This window comes from Rhipicephalus microplus, chromosome X (genome assembly GCF_043290135.1).
Source record: "Rhipicephalus microplus isolate Deutch F79 chromosome X, USDA_Rmic, whole genome shotgun sequence".
Lineage (NCBI taxonomy): Eukaryota > Metazoa > Arthropoda > Arachnida > Ixodida > Ixodidae > Rhipicephalus > Rhipicephalus microplus.
Window position 1 is genome coordinate 491,468,817 of NC_134710.1, and position 5,437 is coordinate 491,474,253.

A 5,437-nucleotide genomic window follows, 5' to 3' on the forward strand; every position below is an offset into this window, starting at 1 on the left:
TATGAGCCTGTTTGGCGTCACGCAGCACGGGAACTTATAACGAAATCGCCACTGACCAATAGTCACCCATATACAACCTAAATGCAGCAAGTCTGCCAGTACGAGACCCCCGTTAAGGAATAAGTGAAACAGATGTATACTTAAGGGCTCGTTTTTTGTGTTTTACACAATAATAATGAGATGTAACAGACCATATTGCCAAGGAAAGTATAGGGGAATTTATTTGGCCAGTTGTAGTGTTAATGAGAAGAAAAGTGGGTGAAAAGATAACTTGCCGTGGGCAGGATCCGAACCTGCGACCTTCAAAAACACGTTCGATGCTCTACCACTGAGCTACCACGACAGCTATCCCCCGAGCCACTTTTTTGGGTATCTATGTCAATTTAAACGTGGGAGTGTAAATCAGCGCCACTAGTAGCCACGGCGGCGAGTGTGGCACACCCTTTATGAGCCTGTTTGGCGTCACGTAGCACGTGAACCTATTACTTACTGGCAGCTGAACAATAGTCCCTCGTATAAAACCTAAATGCACCAAGTCTGCCAGTACGAGACCTTTGTTAATGAATAAGGGGAACAAGTGTATACTTAAGAGCTCGTTTTTGTGTTTTACACAATAATAATGACATGTAACCGACAATAAAACCAAGGAGAGTTTAGGGGAAGTTATTATGCCATTTGTATTGTAAATGAGAAGAAAAGTGGGTGAAACGATAACTTGCCGTGGACAGGATCCGAAACTGCGACGTTTCAATAACTCGTTTGATGCTCTACCATTGAGCTACCACGACAGCTATCTCCCCAGCCACTTTATTGGGTTGCTATGTGAATTCAAACGTGGGAGTGTAAATCAGCGCCAGTAGTAGCCATGGCGGCGAGTGTGGCACACTCTTTATGGGCCTGTTTGGCGTCACGTAGCACGGGAACTTATTACGAACTCGCCGCTGACCAATAGTCACCCTTATACAACCTAAATGCACCAAGTCTGCCAGTACGAGACCCTCCTTAATGAATAAGAGAAACAGATGTATACTTGAGGGCTCATTTTTGTGTTTTACACAATTTAATGAGATGTATTAGACAATAATGCCAAGGAAAGTATAGGGGAAGTTATTAGGCCAATTGTATTGGTAATGAGAATAAAAGTGGGTGAAAAAATAACTTCCCGTTAGCAGGATCCGAACCTGTGACCTTCGAATAACGCGTTCGATGCTCCACAACTGAGCTACAACGAGAGCTATCCCCAAGCCACTTATTGGGTATCTTTGTCAATTTAAACGTGGCAATGTTATTTAGCGCCACTAGTAGCCATGGTGGCGAGTGTGGAACACTCTTTATGGCCTGTTTGGCGTCACGTAGCGCGTGAACTTATTACAAACTGGCAGCTGACCATTAGTCCCCCGTATACAACCTAAATGCACCAGTCTGCCAGTACGAGACCCTTGTTAATGAATAAGAGAAACAGATGTATACTTAAGGGCTTGATTTTCGTGTTTTACACAATAATAATGAGATGTAACAGATAATAATGCCAAGGAAAGCATAGAAAATTTATTTGGCCAGTTGTAGTGTTAATGAGAAGAAAAGTGGGTGAAAAGATAACTTGCCGAGGGCAGGATCCGAACCTGCGACCTTTGAATAACACGTTCGATGCTCTACCACTGAGCTACCACGACAGCTATCCCCCAAGCCACTTTTTTGGGTATCTATGTCAATTTCAACATGGGAGTGTCAATCAGCGCCAGTAGTAGCCATGGCGGCGTGTGTGGCACACTCTTTATGAGCCTGTTTGGCGTCACGTAGCACGTGAACTTATTACGAACTCGCAGCTGACCAATAGTTCCCCGTATACAACCTAAATGCACCAAGTCTGCCAGTACGAGACCCTAGTTATTAAATAAGAGAAACAGATGTATACTTAAGGCCTCGTTTTTTGTGTTTTACACAATGTAAATGAGATGTAACAGACAATATTGCCAAGGAAAGTATAGGGGAAGTTATTAGGCTAATTGTAATGTAAATGAGAAGAAAAGTGGGTGAAAACATAACTTGCAGTGGGCAGGATCCAAACCTTCGACGTTGCAATAACGTGTTCGATGCTCTACTACTGAGCTACCACGACAGCTATCCCCGCAGCCACTTTAATGGGTATCTATGTCAATTAAAACGTGAGAGTGTCAATCAGCGCCAGTAGTAGCCATGGCGGCGAGTGTGGCACACTCTTTATGAGCCTATTTGGCGTCACGTAGCGCGTGAACTTATTACAAACTGGCAGCTGACCATTAGTCCCCCGTATACAACCTAAATGCACCAGTCTGCCAGTACGAGACCCTTGTTAATGAATAAGAGAAACAGATGTATACTTAAGGGCTTGATTTTCGTGTTTTACACAATAATAATGAGATGTAACAGATAATAATGCTAAGGAAAGTATAGAAAATTTATTTGGCCAGTTCTAGTGGTAATGAGAAGAAAAGTGGGTGAAAAGATAACTTGCCGAGGGCAGGATCCGAACCTGCGACCTTCGAATAACACGTTCGATGCTCTACCACTGAGCTACCACGACAGCTATCCCCGCAGCCACTTTAATGGGTATTTATGTCAATTTAAACGTGAGAGTGTCAGTCAGCGCCAGTAGTATTTATGGTGGCGAGTGTGGCACACTCTTTATGAGCCTGTTTGGTGTCACGTAGCACGTGAACTTATTACGAACTGGCAGCTGAACAATAGTTCCCCATATACAATCCAAATGCACCAATTCTGAAAGTACGAGACCCTCGTTAAGAAATAAGTGCAACAGATGTATACTTAAGGGTTCGTTTTTGTGTTTTACACAATAATAATGAGATGTAACAGACAATATTGCCAAGGAAAGTATAGGGGAAGTTATTAGGCCAATTGTAATGTAAATGAGAAGAAAAGTGGGTGAAAACATAACTTGCAGTTGGCAGGATCCAAACCTGCGACGTTCCAATAACGCGTTCGATGCTCTACTACTGAGCTACCACGACAGCTATCCCCCCAGCCACTTTAATGGGTATCTATGTCAATTTAAACGCGGGAGTGTCAATCAGCGCCAGTAGTAGCCATGGCGGCGAGTGTGGCACACTCTTTATGAGCCTGTTTGGCGTCACGTAGCGCGTGAGCCTCCTACAAACTGGCAGCTTACCAATATTTTCTATATAAAAACTAAATGCACCAAGTCTGCCATTACGAGACCTTTGTTAATGAATAAGGGAAACAAGTGTATACTTAAGGGATCGTTTTTGTGTTTTACACAATAATAATGAGATGTAACAGACAATAAAACCAAGGAAAGTATAGGGGAAGGTATTAGGTCATTTGTATTGTAAATGAGAAGAAAAGTGGGTGAAAAGATAACTTGCCGTGGGCAGGATCCGCACCTGCGACCTTCGAATAACACGTTCGATGCTCTACCACTGAGCTACCACGACAGCTATCCCCGCAGCCACTTTATTGGGTATCTATGTCAATTTAAACGTGAGAGTGTCAGTCAGCGCCAGTAGTAGTTATGGCGACGAGTGTGGCACACTCTTTATGAGCCTGTTTGGTGTCACGTAGCACGTGAACTTATTACGAACTGGCAACTGAACAATAGTCCCCATATACAATTTAAATGCACCAATTCTGAAAGTACGAGACCCTCGTTAAGAAATAAGTGCAACAGATGTATACTTAAGGGTTCGTTTTTGTGTTTTACACAATAATAATGAGATGTAACAGACAATATTGCCAAGGAAAGTATAGGGGAAGTTATTAGGCCAATTGCAATGTAAATGAGAAGAAAAGTGGGTGAAAACATAACTTGCAGTTGGCAGGATCCAAACCTGCGACGTTCCAATAACGCGTTCGATGCTCTACTACTGAGCTACCACGACAGCTATCCCCCCAGCCACTTTAATGGGTATCTATGTCAATTTAAACGCGGGAGTGTCAATCAGCGCCAGTAGTAGCCATGGCGGCGAGTGTGGCACACTCTTTATAAGCCTGTTTGGCGTCACGTAGCGCGTGAACCTCTTACTAACTGGCAGCTGACCAATATTCCCCTATATAAAAACTAAATGCACCAAGTCTGCCATTACGAGACCTTTGTTAATGAATAAGGGAAACAAGTGTATACTTAAGGGCTCGTTTTTGTGTTTTACACAATAATAATGAGATGTAACAGACAATAAAACCAAGGAAAGTATAGGGGAAGGTATTAGGTCATTTGTATTGTAAATGAGAAGAAAAGTGGGTGAAAAGATAACTTGCCGTGGGCATGATCCGCACCTGCAACGTTCCAATGACGCGTTCAATGCTCAACCACTGAGCTTCCACGACAGCTATTCCCCCAGCCACTTTATTGGGTATATATGTAAATTTAAACGTGGGAGTGTCAATCAGCGCTAGTAGTAGCCATGGCGGCGAGGGTGGCACACTCTTTATGAGCCTGTTTGGCGTCACGTAGCACGGGAACTTATTACGAACTGGCAGCTGAACAATAGTCCCCCATATACAACCTAAATGCACCAAGTCTGCCAGTAAGAGACCCTCCTTAATGAATAAGAGAAACAGATGTATACTTAAGGGCTCATTTTCGTGTTTTACACAATTTGATGAGGTGTATTAGACAATAATGCCAAGGAAAGTATAGGGGAAGTTATTAGGCCAATTGTATTGGTAATGAGAATAAAAGTTGGAGAAAAGATAACTTTCCGTGGGCAGGATCCGAACCTGCGCCCTTCGAATACCGCGTTCGATGCTCTACCACTGAGCTACAACGAGAGCTATCCCCAAGCCACTTATTGGGTATCTTTGTCAATTTAAACGTGGCAGTGTTACTTAGCGCCACTAGTAGCCAAGGCGGCGAGTGTGGAACACTTTTTATGAGCCTGTTTGGCGTCACATAGCGCGTGAACTTATTACAAACTGGCAGCTGACCATTAGTCCCCCGTATACAACCTAAATGCACCAAGTCTGCCAGTACGAGACCCTCGTTAATGAATAAGACAAACATATGTATACTTAAGGGCTCGTTTTTCGTGTTTTACACAGTATGATGAGATGTAACAGACAATAATGCCAAAGAAAGTATAGGGGAAGTTATTAGGCTAATTGTAATGTAAATGAGAAGAAAAGTGGGTGAAAACATAACTTACAGTGGGCAGGATCCAAACCTTCGACGTTGCAATAACGCGTTCGATGCTCTACTACTGAGCTACCACGACAGCTATCCCCGCAGCCACTTTAATGGGTATCTATGTCAATTAAAACGTGGGAGTGTCAATCAGCGCCAGTAGTAGCCATGGCGGCGAGTGTGGCACACTCTTTATGAGCCTGTTTGGCGTCACGTAGTGCGTGAACTTCTTACTAACTGGCAGCTGACCAATATTCCCCTGTATAAAACCTAAATGCACCAAGTCTGCCAGTACGAGAC

The 5,437-nt window shown here is 43.4% G+C and overlaps 1 non-coding gene across 1 annotated transcript; it reads right to left on the reverse strand.

Annotated features, from left to right (window-relative positions):
- Nucleotides 1-2,491: 2,491 nt before the first annotated feature.
- Nucleotides 2,492-2,563, reverse strand: TRNAT-UGU (transfer RNA threonine (anticodon UGU)). The gene has a single exon. It is a non-coding gene; the product is annotated as a tRNA-Thr (tRNA).
- Between the last annotated feature and the right edge of the window lie 2,874 nt (nt 2,564-5,437).